Source organism: Pongo abelii, chromosome 21, assembly GCF_028885655.2.
Source record: "Pongo abelii isolate AG06213 chromosome 21, NHGRI_mPonAbe1-v2.0_pri, whole genome shotgun sequence".
Lineage (NCBI taxonomy): Eukaryota > Metazoa > Chordata > Mammalia > Primates > Hominidae > Pongo > Pongo abelii.
Genome location: NC_072006.2, coordinates 3,800,014 through 3,817,921, shown reverse-complemented (window position 1 = coordinate 3,817,921; position 17,908 = coordinate 3,800,014). Strand labels below are relative to the sequence as shown.

At 37.5% G+C, this 17,908-nt stretch overlaps 1 protein-coding gene across 13 annotated transcripts in view; it reads right to left on the bottom strand.

Annotated features, from left to right (window-relative positions):
• Positions 1-17,908, bottom strand: part of PLCB4 (phospholipase C beta 4) — a 411,667-nt gene that overhangs the window by 213,036 nt on the left and 180,723 nt on the right. The gene's annotated exons all lie outside the window — the stretch shown is intronic.

Below are 17,908 nucleotides of genomic sequence, written 5' to 3'. Positions count from 1 at the left end.
GCTTACCCACCTTGCTCAATGGCTAAAACAAGCAATGCCTTTTGGGCAAGGTAGGTGATGACAAGGTTCAGAGGAGAAATGCAACAATGAGGATAAGGGTCATGGATGTGTAGCTAAAAATACCTTCTCATTAGGTGCACAGAAATTTTATATTAAAGAAATGATTAAGACATGCATGTAGTCTGGGCATTATAAAAATAAAAAAGAGTTGGCCTGGGCTAATTATATAGTTTCTTTACCTCTAAAGCAGTGGTTGCTCATGGTTGTGGATGCTGATAGTCTTTGTCTCTTAACACCATTTCTGCTTCTGCAGTGGATGTTGATAGTCTTTCCCCCTTAACATCATCCCCCTTGTATGGATAAGAGGGCACTGATGTTCATCTAGAAATCCTTCCTTTTCCTGCTGTTAGTTCCTGAGGTTCCTGTGAAACTGACTCTAAAAGTGAAAGATTGTGACTTGGGCTATGACTTACCACAGCTGGAGATGGAATAATCTTGGTTCAGGAATGGACAAAATACCCAGATATAAGCAATGAAGATTCACAAGCTCAGTTTTGAGATTTACTTCAGATACTTTGAAATTAGAGTCTTTATTCTGCTATGTTTGGAATAATGGGATATCAGCCTGGAGCTGTCAATGACTGAAATACGAAACCAAACACAGCAGAAGACATGGCAGAGAAACAGAAAGAAACCAAGTATGATCAGACTGATCAAGACCCTAGACCCAGCCATGGGTTCAATGAGAACCAAAAAGTTACCTTTGTCTCACTTAAAACTCCTGGGGTGAACATATTAGTTAATTTTGCTAGTTTGTTTTTGTCATCAAAAAAGTCTTTACTGAATTAATTGATTGCCTTCGTCCCTTTTCTGTTGCTTATAATAGAATACCTGAAACTGGGTTTATAAAAAGGAATTTATGTCTTACAGTTATGGAGGTGGAGAAGTCCCAAGTCAGGCAGCTGCATCTGGTGAAGGCCTTCTTGCTGGTGGAGACTCTATAGAAGTGAGAGAAAGAGACACCTAACCATGTTAGCACACTCAGACCCCTTGCCATGTGATGCCCTGTGCCACCTCAGGGATGTGTGCTAACATGGTCAGGTGTCTCCTACTCTTCTTATGAAGCCACAGACCTACTCCCATGCTAACCCATTACTCCATTAATCCATGAACAAATTAATCTATCATGAGGGCAGGGCCATCACGAACCAATCACACCTTAAAGTCCTCACCTCTCAATACTACCACATTGGAGATTAAGTTTCAACATAAATTCAGGAGGGAACAAATATGCAAATTATAGCACTGACACTGAAGGTTAATCTTCAGCCCAAAATGTATATTTTTCTACATATTTTCATGTATCTAAGCACAGGTTCTTCAGCTTTCATGAGATTTTCAGATGAGTTTTAACCCCCCCAAAAAGGTCAATAACTGATTTTCTAGAGAGAAAAATAACCTCAAAAATCAAATAAAAATTGCCCTTTTATGATTTATTACAAATAATAATTCTTTTAAAAAGCTTGACTAATTTCTACTTCTAAACAGAAAAATAGATATGGAATAACCACGGAAGAAAAGAAGTAATTAACCATGTAAGCCCAGTGTTCTAAGATTCCTAGCTTTAGGAATTTTTCTTGATTCCACAAATCATAGCAAACATAGTGAAGGCACACACAGCAAATGTAGCTTATAGATAAGTCATAAAGATGATTTAAGTTACAAGTTGATATAATGTCCTAGTTGACAAAATGGTTGAGGAAATGTCATATTTGGCACATATTTAATGAAAATCACTTTAATACTATTGTTTTCTTCTCATAATTTGAAGCCAATAAATTTCCCAGTACCTAGGAACTGTGACTAGAGAGAGTACCTAAGTTTTGGAGGGAAGAAATGATTAAAAGAGTTATTTTTAAAAGTTGCTACATAAAAATATACACGTAGTATGTCGTGCTCCATTTCCACCCATTTTATCATAAACTTGCTCTGTTCTATTTGTGAAATCTCAGGTTGCCTATCTCTATCCTAAGGTACTGCTGCACAAGGCTAGTTCTTTGTTAATTTAGAAGGTTCTTCTGCAGATCCTTAAGGATTCTTTCCCATACATTTTGCAGTTTAATGTTAACTTAATTAATAATTTGTAACATTTTAACATTAATCTTCTAATTTATAATTTTATTGAGACCCACACAAATATAGAAATGTACCAATGAATCAAGATAAAATCAAACCCACAGAACAAACCCTCAATATTCTACCCAACCTCCATTTTAGAAAAGTGGTTAGACACTAGAAAAAAAAAATTTAAAAATGTTCAAGTACTATAGGGAGTCAGACTGAAATGGCAGCTTTCAAAAGAGGAAGAAAAGGAAAAAGAAAGCGACAGTATTAAGCAATTTTTTTTCCATAAGGAATGTTTTTTAAAAAGGCTTAAAAGCCCCAAACAGGTAAAACACAATGAAAACAACAGCTACTAACTATTAAATTGATATAGGTGTGGATCCAACATACAGGGCCAAAAATTTTTTACTGGATTTGATTTCAGACGTGTGAGGTGGGACAGTTTACTGATAGGTACACATTACAAAAGTAAGGGAAAGCTGACATTATGGTCTTAACATCTTTATCTAGAACGGTGCTTCTCAGACTTTAACCTGCAAATGAATTACCAAGTGAACTTGTTAAACAAACAAACACACAAACAAAAACAAACAAACAAAAAACAACAAAAAAAGCAGATTCTCATTCAGTAGATCTGGGGCAGAGACAGAGATTCTGCAATTATCCAGAGATAGCAATGTTGACCCATCAGGAGACCACACATTGTATAGCAAGGCTGTAGATTTCAGTATTTCTCTTAACAGTTACCCTTCTACTTGAAGCTGCTTGCCAACATATTTCTTTCTAAATAGTGTTACATGTTTATATGTTTAGCAAATGATTTCTCTTCACCACAGGTAAAAATAATACTTATCAACTTTCTTTTTTCCAAGTACTATTTTTAGAGGCATGCTCCTCAAATTTGAGCATGCATCGAAATCTCTTGATGGGCTGGTTAAAACAGCTGGGACCCATTCCCAAAGATGCTTCTTCAGTAAATCTGTGGTGGGGCCTGAGAATCTGCATTTCTAACAAGGTGCCCATGCTGCCGCTTGCCCAGGCACTATGCTTTTTGACCCACTGAGGCAGGGCATCCATCAACAGCACTGCTAGAAGTTTCTGTAAGAATTTATGCTAACGGAAAATTTTTACCATCAGAGAATAATCAAGTATGGGAGCTTCAGAGGACCTGAGATTAATATTATCCAAGCCCTCTTTTTGGAGTTGAAGGGAAACAGCACCAGAAAGATTAAGTGTCATACCCAGGGCCACAGAACTGGTAATGGAAGCACTGTGAGAATCAGAACTCTATTATTTTGTTGTGACCCCAGGAGTCTTGCCCCTATACCACATAACTGTTGGTCATCTGTTGTTTGTTTTTTTTTGTTTTGTTTTTTGTTCGTTTTTTGAGACAGAGTCTCGTTCTTTTGCCCAGGCTGGAGTGCAGTGTCACAATCTCGGCTCACTGCAACCTTCACCTCCAGGGTTCAAGTGATTCTCATGCCTCAGCCTCCCGAGTAGCTGGGATCACAGGCGTGTGGCAACATGCCCAGCTAATTTTTGTATTTTTAGTAGAGATGGGGTTTTGCCATGTTGGCCAGGCTAGTCTTGAACTCCTGATCTCAAGTGATCCACCTGCGTTGAGCTCCCAAAGTGCTGGGATTGCAGACATGAGGCACCACGCCCAGTCCCCAGCCTTGTCATCTTTTCAAGTACACCTCAGTCACTCACTGATGGACCCTAATACTACAACACTGAACATATTTTGGTCCCAGTCATTCTCTTTTTAGAAATAATCTCCAAGAAAGGGTTTCTAAATGTGGTGCAAGGGCCTCCTCTATCAAAATCACAATGGGGCTTGGACTTGCTTAAATAGTCAGATTCTTGGAGTTGCCCCAAAACTAATGAATTTGTTGTCTTGGGATGGCATCTGGGAAAATGCATTTTGACGAGCCTGTCTACCCACATCCACACCTGTTTGGTCGACAGGATGATGTCTCTTGACCACACAGGTCGACAGGATGATGTCTCTTGACATTGGTTGCACATTAGAATCTCAGGGGAGGGAAGGGATTAAAAATCCCACAGTCCAGGCTGCACCCAGAGCAATTACTTTGGAATCTCTAGGGATGGGTCCTAGGAATCAGTAGTCTTCAAAGCTCCCCAGGTGATTCCAATATGCAGCTCAGGTTGAGAAACAGTACTTCAAAGATTTCCAAATACCTCCACATGCCTATTCAAGAAAAGGACATTATATTTCCAGACAAAATGAAACTGTTTTAATAAAGAAAGAAATTTAGTCACAAAAAAATCAAGTGCATTACAGCAATTGGCTTCAACAATTCCAACATGATCCAGTGAAACTATACATTTCTACTCCAACAACATAAACACTGATGAAAGGTCTGAATTCATGTCAGAAGGGCCCCATTGAGAGAAGCCACCTGATTGCCCACAGAATTAGAAGTTCTTATTTCCATCTGATCACTTCTACTACAAAGTAAGGATTTTTATAAGAAAATAATTTATATGGATTTTCCAATCAGGTTACTAAATAATTAAAGCATTCCTGCAAATAAGCAGATTGATTTAACAATAATGGCAGGTTGTAGGACACACATTAGTTCCCAGGGCCTTTTAGGGAGTATAAAAGAGAAAATGAAGGAAAACAGAGATCCTGCAATGTAGAATGTCAGAAATTTATCTTTTTAGACTTCAAAGTCCGAAACATTAATGACATGGATTTCTGAAATGCTGTCAGAGATGTTCTACCTGGTGAGTTCCTTGAGGGAGTCTGTATTCTAAATAGACTTAATACAGAATTATCTAGTAATTTCTCCTAAATCAAAACTTGTTATTTAGCCCACAAAGAGCTTAAGCCTTTTTAAAGACGTTAAAAAACTTTCAGAGGCAGAAGTGAAAATAGGTGCAGTATAATGATTTAATATAAGTAACCTCAAGGTAATCACTAATTAAAAGTGAACTTGCTGATACTTGCCTTTTGGACATGATTTTAACACCTTTACTGCTTTTCTCTTTCCTTTTTTCATCCCACTGATCACCCCTTTGGTGCCAATATACAATAAGATGGACACAAAAACTATCTTTCTCTTGAACACAGGCAGCTCTCTCCAGCTCATCCTGAACTCAAGTTTCTAGCAGAAACACCTTAAATAAGAGCTCAGTGAGGGCAGGGGATAGCTCTTAGCTGAAGCTTGGCCAAAACAAATTAGCTGCCAGATGAAAGGAGACAGGTACCTGTGGAAGAAGCCATCTAAGTAGCTCTGGTCTGTGTTGGTTCCTAATTCTGTCCTCCATCTAATTAGCATTTCTAAAAAGTCAGTGCTCTACAATTATCAGGGTATCTAACGAGACTCTAACACAATAGGCCTGGGGAAGGGCCTGAGAGTCTGCATTTCTAACAAGCTCCCAGGTGATGCTAAAGCTGCTGGTCCATGGGCCATACTTTAAATAGCAAGGGACTACATATTCTTGCTGGTAGAAAAGAAAAGACAGTGATGGTGAAAGATCATGTCCCCTGTCCCAGACCTGCTAAGATATCATAGGGTAGTAGTCAATTTTAGATAGTGGTCAATTTTAGAGAACTCCAGCCCACAATTTTCTTCCTTGACAAGTATTATCTGACCCCTATCCACAAGGCTATCCATGGCACCCATATTTGTGCTGGGATCTTGCCCCTGGCCAGTGCTGACTGGGCCAAGGAGGGACATGTGCTCAAAGCTGAACACATGAGCCAATCAGCTTCTTCCTCTCCTGAGAGTTTGGGATTGAACTTCAGGGATGCTAGTTAAGAGCTGCCTGAAATAGGCATGTAAATATCTAGGACAGTCGCCCAACCTCATGTATACAGAGAAACAAGGGCAGAGAAAAACAGCACTGGAAGAGCAGAGATAAGAGAGCCACTGAAAAGCAATCACTGCCTGGATTCTTCAAAGTTTTCCAGTTCATATTTTTAGATCCTCCCCTGCTTACTCTGAGATTCCTGGACACAGTCTTGTGTTCTTTCAATACGTTCCCCTTTTTCTCACTTAAAGCAGCTTGAGAGAGTGCCTGCAAATTCTAATGCAAAGAGGATGCAGTTTCACTTTTCATCAGAGAACACATCTAGTCCAGAGTTGTATAAAACATCCTGGCTTTGTCTCAGATGTCAGGATCTTAGAGGAATAAATAGTTCATGTCCATATCCAACAGTACCAGGCAGCTTCCTGGAGCTTCCTGTGAAAACCATGTAACCTTCTGCAAATCATTTACAAGGAGTCTTCGTTTCCTCATGGAATGCCAGACAGTGTCAACTCTTCAAACCTCTCTATTATTAAAACTCTGTTTACCTCAAGCTACTTCCTTCCTTCCTACTCCTTCAGTCTCATCATCCTTACATGCCAAGTGAAAAGAAATCCTGCCTCATCCTCCATACTCTTCCTTTTGCAGGTGACTCCCTTCCCACCCCATGGAAGACAAGTGGCTGGCCTGTAGAAGGCATCCAGGAGGTGGGAGCTATGCTCTTTATAAATTCCGCCCTCTTCTCTCTCTCTCTCTCACTCACTCGCTCACTCACCTACTCACCTGACTACCTCATCTATTCTCTCATGTTGAGCTATCATGCTCTTTCTTATTATAGTCCTTGTAAATGCCTCTGATCTTCCACTTTTTTAAAAAAGTTAATGGTTCTCAGATGGCACTCGTTCTTGGGTCCCCATATCCCAAAAGAATCGTTCCTCCTCCAACTCAGCCTATCCCATTCATTCAACTGAAGATAGAAGACACAATTCCAAATTCCCACTTTCCAGAATGATCACCTTATCCTGTCTTGTATGACATGTATTAGACTTGGCTCAGGTGTAATTCACCTTGATAATGCTGGTTTATGCCAAATGAGTCATTAGTTAAAGGTAAACAACACAGCAAAAAGGAATCTGCAACCTTCTGCCTCCTTGAGACAAGGACAGAATATAGATTCACCTTTGTCTTAAAATGCAAGGGTATATAGCTCCATGTCATTTTGCATTAATGAAGTTTCTGTTTTTTCACTTATTGGAGAGTATAGAAGTGCACAGCCAGTCTGTTCTCATTAACAATGTGTCCCTGGATATATCTTCCATATCCACAGGGCAAGACTTCCATTCACCTAACATTAACAGCTTAGGAAATCACTATTGATAATGACAAGGTAAGCATTTCATTATCTTTTTACTTATGAAATCAATTACATACTCAAAGTCAAGTAAAAGAAAAAGTATGTTCAGTCCTCACCACAAAGATATATTCATTCCCAATTTAAACTCTTAGAATATTTTTAATTGATTTCTCTAAAATGATCTAATTCAGTCATTAAAACTATGCTTATGAAGAACATTCAATGCCATGAAAAAGCACTCACAATATTCTATGAGAAAAACAATCATATGCACAGCATTATTTCCTAAGTTTTAAAAACGGTTATATGTATATGTCTAGACATTCTAGAAATAAATACAACAAAATATTATTAGTGTTTATATCTGGATGACAGGATTACTATAAGTATTTAATTTCTTGTTTGCAATTTGAATTTCCTAAAATCTTTTCAATGCACGTGCACATATATGATTAGAGAAGAAGTAAACATTACCAAAAATTATACGTGGTCTACACTCAGCAAATTAAAAAAAAAGAGAGAGATTCATGCATCCCCTTTGCTTTGATTGTCCTGCTGGAAGTACACATCATTACATTAATGTGATCCGCTCACATGCTTCTTACACCGTGTTAGAAAATGAAGCACACTGGAGGAAGACTGATGGTTTCTTTAAAAGTGTCTTAGACAGAAAGGATGAGATAAAGAATCAATGCTAGTATTGCTTTGAAAGTGCTAACACTTGCATCTTGGACTAATATACTTAGGGTGGGAGAGAAGAAAAATAATGGCTTTAATACTTTCATGCAACTTAGCCTCTTTTTCATTTGTAAACATACTGCTTCTTACCTTCTAAGGCAATGTGTTCTGTTCTAAGATAGTCTCGGGGACTAGAACATATTTCAACATGTGTTTTATTTCTTTAAGGGATTTTTACTTAAAAAATACAGAAAATGAACAAATCTAAGTAAATAAAATCATAATTCTATGATCATCTCTCTCTCTGAAAATTTATAAAACAAGAACATGAAGTTCCCTCCTCTGCCGATCCAATAAGACTTCTGAGACATGAGCACTAGTCCTAGTTATTATATGTTCATAAGCTCATGTATATACACATATATATCAAGCAAATGTATACATGAATGTCAGCATATGCATGTATATGTGGATCTATAATTATACAATTATATAAACATACATGCTTTTAAAAATTAACATGATGTCACTCTACACATTTTTTTGCAGTTTGCATTTTTCAAAACATACAGAATACATTGCTCAAAGGGAATCACTGTGCCATCAAACAGCACACACATTCTAAAATTTAATACTGACAAATTATTCAACAACCCCCATGAAAAACTACACAAGATATCCTTCAATTAGAAACCTTTTACAAAAAGAAAATAACTATGTTTATTAAGAAAATGAAAATCAAAACAGTACGGTAGCCTGAAGTAGAAGGAGGAAATGCATTCAAAGTCTACGGTATTTTATTTATTCTTTCTTAAACTGGGTGGTGACTAAGGGTGTTTGTTGTCATAGTATTCCTCATGCCTTTCATAAACTTTACAAATAGCCCTTTGAAACTGCTCAATGTTTAGTACAAAAATTTTCTAAAACATATAAAATATAATATAAAAGCTCTTCCTTTCCCATTGCACCCTGGTCCACTTCTGGAATGGTATGAACACATAAATCATTTCTAATTTCCATTCTTCAAATGTACCTCCAAATCTCTAGATCAGGGACTGTTCAGTAAAAGTATAGTGTGAGTCACATTTGTGATTTTACATTTTCTAGTAGTAACATTAAGAACAATTTTAAATGGTAAAATTAATATTAATAAATTAAATGTTATTTAACCAAATACATCCAAAATATTATCAATTCATGTAATCAATATAAAAATTATTGAAGTAGTCTACATTCTTTTTTTTCATACTAAGCCTTGAAAAGTTGGGTATATATTTTATACTTAGAGCCTATCTCAATTTGGACTAGCTGCCTTTCAGTGGCTCAATAACCACACATGGTTGGGATGCTGGGTTGAAGAGTGTATCTTTAGATAATATGCTCAAACCTCTATTTCTTGATTTGTTTACTGAGAAATTATCATTTAACTCCATAGTATGCCATTCCCTCCTTCTCTCCATCTCTGCCAGTTTTATTTCAATATTTCATTTTTTAATTGACTTTTACAGCCTCGTATTTAAACTTCTCTTTCTTAATTCACCAAATTGAGTTTCTCTTAAATCCTCTCTCTGTAAAATAACAGATTAGAGTCCCTGTATTTCTCTTCATTTCTTTTCCCCTTTCTACTTCCCAACTTTTCTCCAGTAATTATTACTTTTACATTGTCAAGGTGATATTATGTTCTGTACTATCTATTTTTTACACGTTTTTAAAATTGAATGAATAACAATTTACAATGTGAAAATTACATAATTGTTCTCTGCAGAAACAAGTGGTAAGTATAAATGCAGAGAGAAAGCCATGCAATATTATCACTAAAGTTGTGCTGCTCAAAAAATATTAACAAAGAAAAACTGAGAAGAAGGGGCCCTCTTAAATAGCATAAACTACATCCACTCACTCAGACTATTCCATTTCATCACACTTCCTGTTAGGGAAATGTCATTTGCTTTTAGGATTTCCGAGTTCCCCAAAAATCCTATTGTAATTTTGCCAACTTTTTGTTCTGCTTTAGAAGATTTGCCAAATAACTATTGTCTTAGATTTTTTTTATTGCATTCCTTGGTCTAGTTTTTCCACCTGGTCTCGAAACCCATATTTCCTTCTTTTGTTTTATTGAGCTTACACTGCATTAATTCTTTTAGGAATGATCTGGGGTGATCAAATAATGTAGATCTTACTTGTCTGAAAATGTGTTTATTTTACCTTCCTGGTAAATGTGCAGTATGTCTGAGAACAAAATTGCAGGTGCAGAATAATGTTATCTCCAAACCATGAAGTCATTCCCTTGTCCTCTAGAAATTATCTTTTTTTTTTTTTTTTTTTTTTTTTGAGAGAAAGTCTAGCTCTGTCACCCAGGCTGGAGTGCAGTGGCGGGATCTTGGCTCACTGCAACCTCCGCCTCCCGAGTTCAAGCAATTCTCCTGCTTCAGCATCCTGAGTAGCTGAGACTACAGGCACACGCCACCACACCCGGCTAATTTTGGAATTTTTAGTACAGACGGGGTTTCACCATGTTGGCCAGGATGTTCTTGAACTCCTGACCTCATGATCCACCCACCTCGGCCTCACAAAGTGCTGGGATTATAGGCATGAGCCACCATGCCCGGCCTAGAAATTATCTTTGTGGTCAACTTTCCACCCCACTCCCATTTCTGGACTCTTTTAACATCCTCTCCTTTTCCTTGGTATTCTGAAATATCATGAAAATGTGTTTAGTTACGGGTCCACTCATATTCTTTTTCTTATCACTTATCAAGTGATTATACATGCATATTATATAACATTTACATAAAAATGTGAATAATGTTATTTAATTTTCCAACTCAGATGGAAAACAAGCTGCTAACACTAGAGATACTTTAAAAGATATGTTGCCCAGGGGAGATTTAGCATTGATGATACAATGCTAAATTAAAAAATTTGTGTGTGTGTGCATCTTTATTTCCTCCACTTTTTTTCCCTCTATTAGAAGATGTAGGACCACATGGAATGATTCTCTAATGTCTCCACTTTCACCAAATTTTTTTTTTTCCAACTCTTGGTTCTTTGTTCTGTTTTCTAGAAAAGTTCTGCATCTTTTCTTTCAGCTAATATACTGTTTTTAAAAGTCAACAATCAGACTTAATTTCCAAGAATCCCTTCTTGCTCTTGAAGTCCTCCTTTTCACAGGAGTCTGTCCACAACTGATAAAATTTAAAATTATTTTAAAGTTCTGTCTCTTCTGAATCAGTTGGTAAATTTGTTCATGTTAAAATTTATCTTTTAGCTATCTACTTTTCCCAATACTGTTGATTCTGGTTCATTCAGTCCTGTTAGTGAAAGATCTGGAAGCCAAAAAGGAAGGAATCTTGGTCCAAATATGTATCTATATGGCTTCTTCATTTCTACCCATCAAAATGAAGATCTTTCCATTTCTGGCCAAGTCAGGAATCGTCTTTGATGAGCCTGTCATCTTGGAAGCCCAAAGAACCATGAAACATTTGGATTAAAATTTGGCTTTCTTACTGCAGTTTTCAGAATTATAGCAGATGAGGGTCTATCGTACATTATTTCAGGGTCAAGATTTATCTGGGCAATAAAGGGTTATAGTTCTACATAATTATATGGCTACATTGAAACAGATTCTAGAATTAATTCAGTATTATAATTAGTTGAAGAAAATTTCACTTACATTTAAAGCTTAACCAATAAATGAATGTATTTATTTTCACACTATTCCCACTTGTGCCATTTTAGGACATTCTACTAAAGCAAAAGACACAATTAAAATCATGCAGTTACCTCCATCCTTTCTTATTATGGTAGTCTACACCAAAGAAAGAGCAAGTTACATGCCCTGTTTCCAGAAACAGAATAAATACTACCTCTAGGGGGAAAGGAAGTAGCCCAAGATATTCAAGTTAAGAACTAAAATGATCTCTGTGTGCCTATTTAATTGCTCTTCTCTCATACCTGTATCAGATCTTTATTTTAAGAAAGTTATTGAGTAACTGTTTCTTCTTAAGATTCTGAGTTCATAAAATCCTGCTCTTAGATGGAATCATCCTCCATGAGAACAATCACTTGCCCACAAACCTCAATGTGCAAGTTGCCTTCCATTTGTGTCAACTTCACTCTTCCCTCAAGCCTTGCTACTCAGCATGCTAGAGTCACATGTAAACAAAGTCCTCCAAAACTAAAATCCTCAGGAAAATAGGAAAATGTATTTCTGAAGAAAACCATTCTCAAGTAATTATATATGCACATTATACAACATTTACATAAAAATGTGAATAATGTTATTTAATTTTCCAACTCAGATGGAAAACAAGCTGCTAACACTGGGGATACTTAAAAAGATATGTTCCCCAGGGGAGAAGACGATATGATGTTAAATATCTGTAACGAAATATAACAGCCACCAAACAAGAACAGATGCCTCAGCAGATGGTGTGCAACTTGCCCACCCAACATCCTTTCTCCTGTTTTTACAGGGTGATGAAAATGAATCCAACTAAAAATACTTGCTTCCTGAGTCTTCCTTACAATTAGGAGTAGCCTTGTAACCTTGTTTAGCCGACAAGAGGAATGTCGAGATTTGCAGGGGTAAGTTTCTACTTTTCTAAGAGAGACAATTCTCCCTGCTTTCTTTTTTTCTTCCTGCTAGGAGTGTGCATTTGACACTGGAGGTACAGGATGTATCTCGCAACCATGAGACAATGAGCATCAGGGTGAAGGCTTATCAACTAAGGATGCTGGAGAATAAATATGGACAGAGTCTGGATCCCTGAGGGAATCATTTAGCTCTTGAACCAGCTCTGGACTGCCTACCTCTGATCTTGTTACAAGGGACAACAAAGAAACTATGTGTTCCAATGCTTTGTTGTTCACAAAACTCATTCCTGATTAACGCACTAGCAATATCTGAACCTTAGTTGCCCCTCCAGACATACGTATACAAGAACTTTAATGCTTGGACATAATAGAGATGACTTTCTCCTTTATAAAACTTCCTTTAAATCCTAGGTACACACTCTTGATCCCTTACTAAACACTCTTGAAGTCTGAAATATTTCAGAATTCAGAAAGGTAATATGGTGTGTGTATATATATATATGTTATACAATAGTCCCAACAGATCTGAGTATCACCTTTTAGTCTAGGCGGTTGACAAACTATGGTCAATGGGCCAAGTCCAGTCTGCCACCTATTTTTGCACATAAAGACTTATTTGCACTCAGCCACAACTTCATTTATGTATTGTCTATGTCTGCTTTCATGCTACAAATGCAGAGCTGAGTAGCTGCAACAGAGATGGTATGGTCCACAAGGCCTAAAATAATCACTATCTGGCCATTTACCGAAAATGTTTGTGGATCCTTATCAAATACTTAGGTATTTATGGAGTGAAATCTAAGGCTATTCACTCTAAATGGGATAAATAAAGATTATATGTTACCATCTGTTTGTTTGGGCATGATTTTGCCATTAAATTTATGCTAAACTTACAGAAAAAAAAAACTAAGTTCAAACTTACAAAAAAAAACTAAGTTCAAAGTTTTACTGCTTCCAGAAATAAAGAAAAAAAAAAGACTGAAGACCTGTAGTAGAGAGGAGAGACAAGTTAATTAGGCTGGTTTAATCCACCATGGAATGTTCAATTCACTGGCTAGTTCTTTAATGTCTAAAAGCCCAGCATGCCTAAAAAATCCTACTGGCTGAGGGCCTCAAGGAATAAAGAGGCAGCATACTGCAGTGAAAAGAACAGAAGCTAATAAGAAGAATGACTTCTAATCCTACCATTCTTATGACTTTGGGTATATACTGCTTTTCTCTGAGTGTTTTCAAATCTGTCAAATGAAACAAAAGTATTACGAACCCTGCCTAGGGCCATAGAGGATGATGAGATTACTGGTGAGAGCACCATTAACAGGGCAACGTACAACACATCCATGTCTTATCTATAATATTGGGTAAATTAGATATACTTCACTATATGAGCAGGTATAAATATATATTTTACTAGATATGTGTATTTATTATTATTATTTGGTTTATCTCTTTTACTGACTAGAGTGATTGCAGAAGAATCAAAATTTCTCTGGCCTTCCAAAATTTGAGGTGATTCTTCTTGACATTTCTTAATTCTAATACTACAAAGTTGATAGTATACTTTTACTACTTTGCTGTTCTGCACATAATTTGAATCATATGGATATTTCTCAAGGAGCTTCTCTGAAAAGCCATTGGACCATCTGCAATAAACATCCCCACATTTCAAGGGAATTTTACCAGATTCATTTTTATTGCAGTACAAATATTAGAGAATAATTATGTAAATGTGATAAGACAATTTTTTTTATTTTTATTTTTTGAGACAGAGTTTTGCTCCATTGCCCAGACTGGAGTACAGTGGCACAATCTCAGCTCACTGCAACCTCCGACTCCCAGATTCAAGAGATTCCTGTGTCTCAGCCTCCCAAGAAGCTGGGATTACAGGCATGCAACACCAAGCCTGGCTAATTTTTGTATTTTTAGTAGAGACAGAGTTTCACTATGTTGCCCAGGCTGGTCTCGAACTCCTAGGGGCCTCAAGTGGTCCACCTGCCTTGGCCTCCCGAAGTGCTGGGGTTACAGGCATGAGCCACCACACCCGGCCAAGACAATAACATTTTTAATCCTACATCACAACTTTACATTTCAAAAATTGCATTTTCTAGTCTGAGACATTTTTATCATAGGATCTATACAGTTAAAACAGGAACTTCATTTTCAAATGTAAGCTGAAGAATTGATTTTGTTGGCTAACTCCTATATTTCTCCAAGTGCTCAGTCTTCAAATAAAAAGTTATTTTTTAATATAATCAGGTTATTTTATTTATTACACAGCCTAACTTTTATACAGCCTAAATTTTAGATTAGTCTTCTTATTAGATTTGACAGCAGTTACTTATCGTGGAAATGTATACTGCACAGAAGCTTCTCTACCAAGAAACAGGTGAGATTTCAAAAGACTGTCAGGCAGTTCCTTCGTTCTTGAGCCCAAGGGACATGAACATCATCTATTAGAGCTGGGCAGACCAAACATACTTTTGCTCTAACATGGCTTTGTTTGCACTGATGGCGGCTTCTCAGTTGAAGATTCCTAACAGAGGAGCACTTATTTTTTCATGTGTGTCCTGCTAAAATTCCCTTCTCCAAAGAGAAACCCAGCAGATCTAGTTGGCAACAGAGGCACATAAATTTGCAAGCCTATGTTTTGAGGTATGTGCACCTTCTCAGTCTCCAGGAAACCTGGGAAGTGAACATGGGCAGCTTCCAATGTACCCAAATATGGTCATTAAATCACATCTAAGTTTGGCCTCACAGATTCAGAGCTGCTTTCTATGAACAGACTTTATGCATACCTCATTTGAGCTTACCATCAACAAAGAGGCAAAACATAATAAGCAAAATGACTGCAGAATTATGAGCACCTGAAGGAAACAAAGACTGGAAGTGTGCAAGACGCCATCCAGAAGTTGAAAAAGAGACGGGAACAGGGCAACAGGGAAGGGAAACCCATTTTCACTGGGGCAAGGGTGGGGATGAGGAGCTGAAAGAAACTGGCAGTCATTGATGGCCTTCCAGATTGGGTCTGAGTAGGTATCAGCATAGAGCAGGAGCCCTACCTTGTTTGCTACCTGGAGAATGAGGAAGGTGAAGAATGAGGAAACTGCTGACAGGCAAGGAGAGGAAGGAGTTAGCCAGTGAGTGAATGGACAAAGACCAAGAATGTGCAACTCCAGCAAGTATAGTTGATTCTAGTTGGGTCCCTCGCTCTGCTGGAAATGTGCACAGGCCAGAGGGAAGCAAAACCCAGTGGGGAAATCACAGTTGGTTACTCACCCGAGAGCTTCTACCATAGTATTGCTTAGGCTACAATGTGTCTGATTGGAGATGATGGATCAGGATTAGTCTAGGCCAGTGGTTCTCAAACTTAGCAGCTGCATTTATCAGGGCTTTCCAGAGAAACAGAACCAAAGGATATGCAGAGAGACACAGACAGATGTATTACAAGAGACTGACTAGCTCACATGATCACGGAGGCTGAGAAGTCCCACAGTCTTCTGTCTGTAAGTGGAGGCCCATGAAAGCCAGTGGTGTCACTCCTGTCCAAACCAGAAGGCCTAAAAACGAGGGAAGCCAAGGTTGTGTAGGTACCAATCTAAGTGCAAAGGCCTGAGAACCAGGAGCTTCAGGATCCAAAGACAGGAGGAAATGGATGTCTCAGCTCAAGCAGAGAGAGCAAATTCACACCCTTCCTCTGCTTTTCTGTTCTATTCAGCCCTTCACCAGATTGGATAATGAAGCCCAGCTCCATTGGTGAGGGCAATCTTCTTTACTAATTTCTTCCTGAAACATCCTCATTGATATATGCAGAAATAATATTTTGCTAGCTATCTGATATCCCTTAGCCCAGTCAAGTTGACACATAAAATTTACCATCACAGCTGCATCCTAGAATAACCTAGAAAGCTTCAATAAAAAAAAATGAATGCCTGTACCCCACTACAGAAAGTCTGATTCCAAGGTCCTGGGATAGGGTGCAGGCAACAGTATTTTCTAAAGTTCCCACATTAAATCTAAATTAGAGCCAAGATTGAGAACAGCTTAGACTAGAATTTCTCAAACTTTAATATGCATTAAAATAAAACGTAAATTTTGATTTCGTAGCTCTAGCATAGGACCCAAGATTTAGCAGTTCTAACAAGCTCGCAGATGATGCTGACATTGCTGGTCCTTGGACCACACTTTGAGTAGTGAAGACCTATACTTGCAGTGTCTCATATGATAGCTACTAGCCACATGTGGCTACTGAACATGTGAAATGTGATGGACCCAGTTTTCAATTTATTTTAATTTTTATCAATTTGCATTTACATTTAAAATCTGCTACTGATTTGGTTACTGGTTAATTATTACATGGAACAACTTAGGTATGTGAACACTTTTAATTGTGACTTTTATGAGATCTAAATACAGATCAAGAATATCTGATGAACATTTAGTATCTGAATTGAGACATGCTATAGGCATAAAATACAGACTTAATTTCAAAGACTTTGAAGAAACAGATTATAAAATATCTCACTGACAATTTTTATATATTGGATGCATGTGGAAATGATAATAGTGTGAATATATTGGTTAATAAAATATATTATTAAAATTAATCTGTTTTCTTTTTGCTTTCTCAAAAAATATGGCCACTAGAAAATGTTAAATTATATATGTGGCTAGCATTATATATTTTTTAAACAACACTGGTCAAGACCAAAGGGAATTGAGGCCTTTATTATTGCCAGTTATTTATTATTGCCAGTAATCCATCTAATGGGTGACAACTAAGGGGAAGGCTGCAAGTGACCTTCTCAGCAAGAAGTTAGTAAAAAAAGGGAGCCACATAAGAACAAAGTCCTTTGCCTCTGCCTCTTTCCATCCTGAAATTAAATGCAGCTGGGGGAAGAGATAATGTATGGAGCTTCGGCAGCCATTTTACCACCATGAGGAGACAAGCACCCAGGTCCTTGATGCCACTACCGAGTTGCCAATAAAATAGAACGCTTCACCTCAGAATTTCTTGTTAAATAAAAAATAATTGTTCTTATGGTTAAAATCAGTGCTTTTTAAATGTTACACTACATATGAATTACCTGGAGATTTTGTTCAAATGCAGATTCCCTTTCACAAAATCAAGGTTGGGGACTGAAATCCTGAATTTCTAATAAGCTTCCAGGTGACGTCTATGCAGCCGATATGAGGACCACACTTTCATTAGCAAGGGCTCAAACAAAATGGCTTAGGTATTCTAGTTCTTGCTGCTGAAAGCTCTCCTAATAAAACCAGGTGGCAAAGCCAACCTTTGCCCATTAACAACAGCTCAATTTGCACACCATGGCTGGATGCATAATCATGACTGAGCAACTGGGGATCCAGGACCTAGAAATT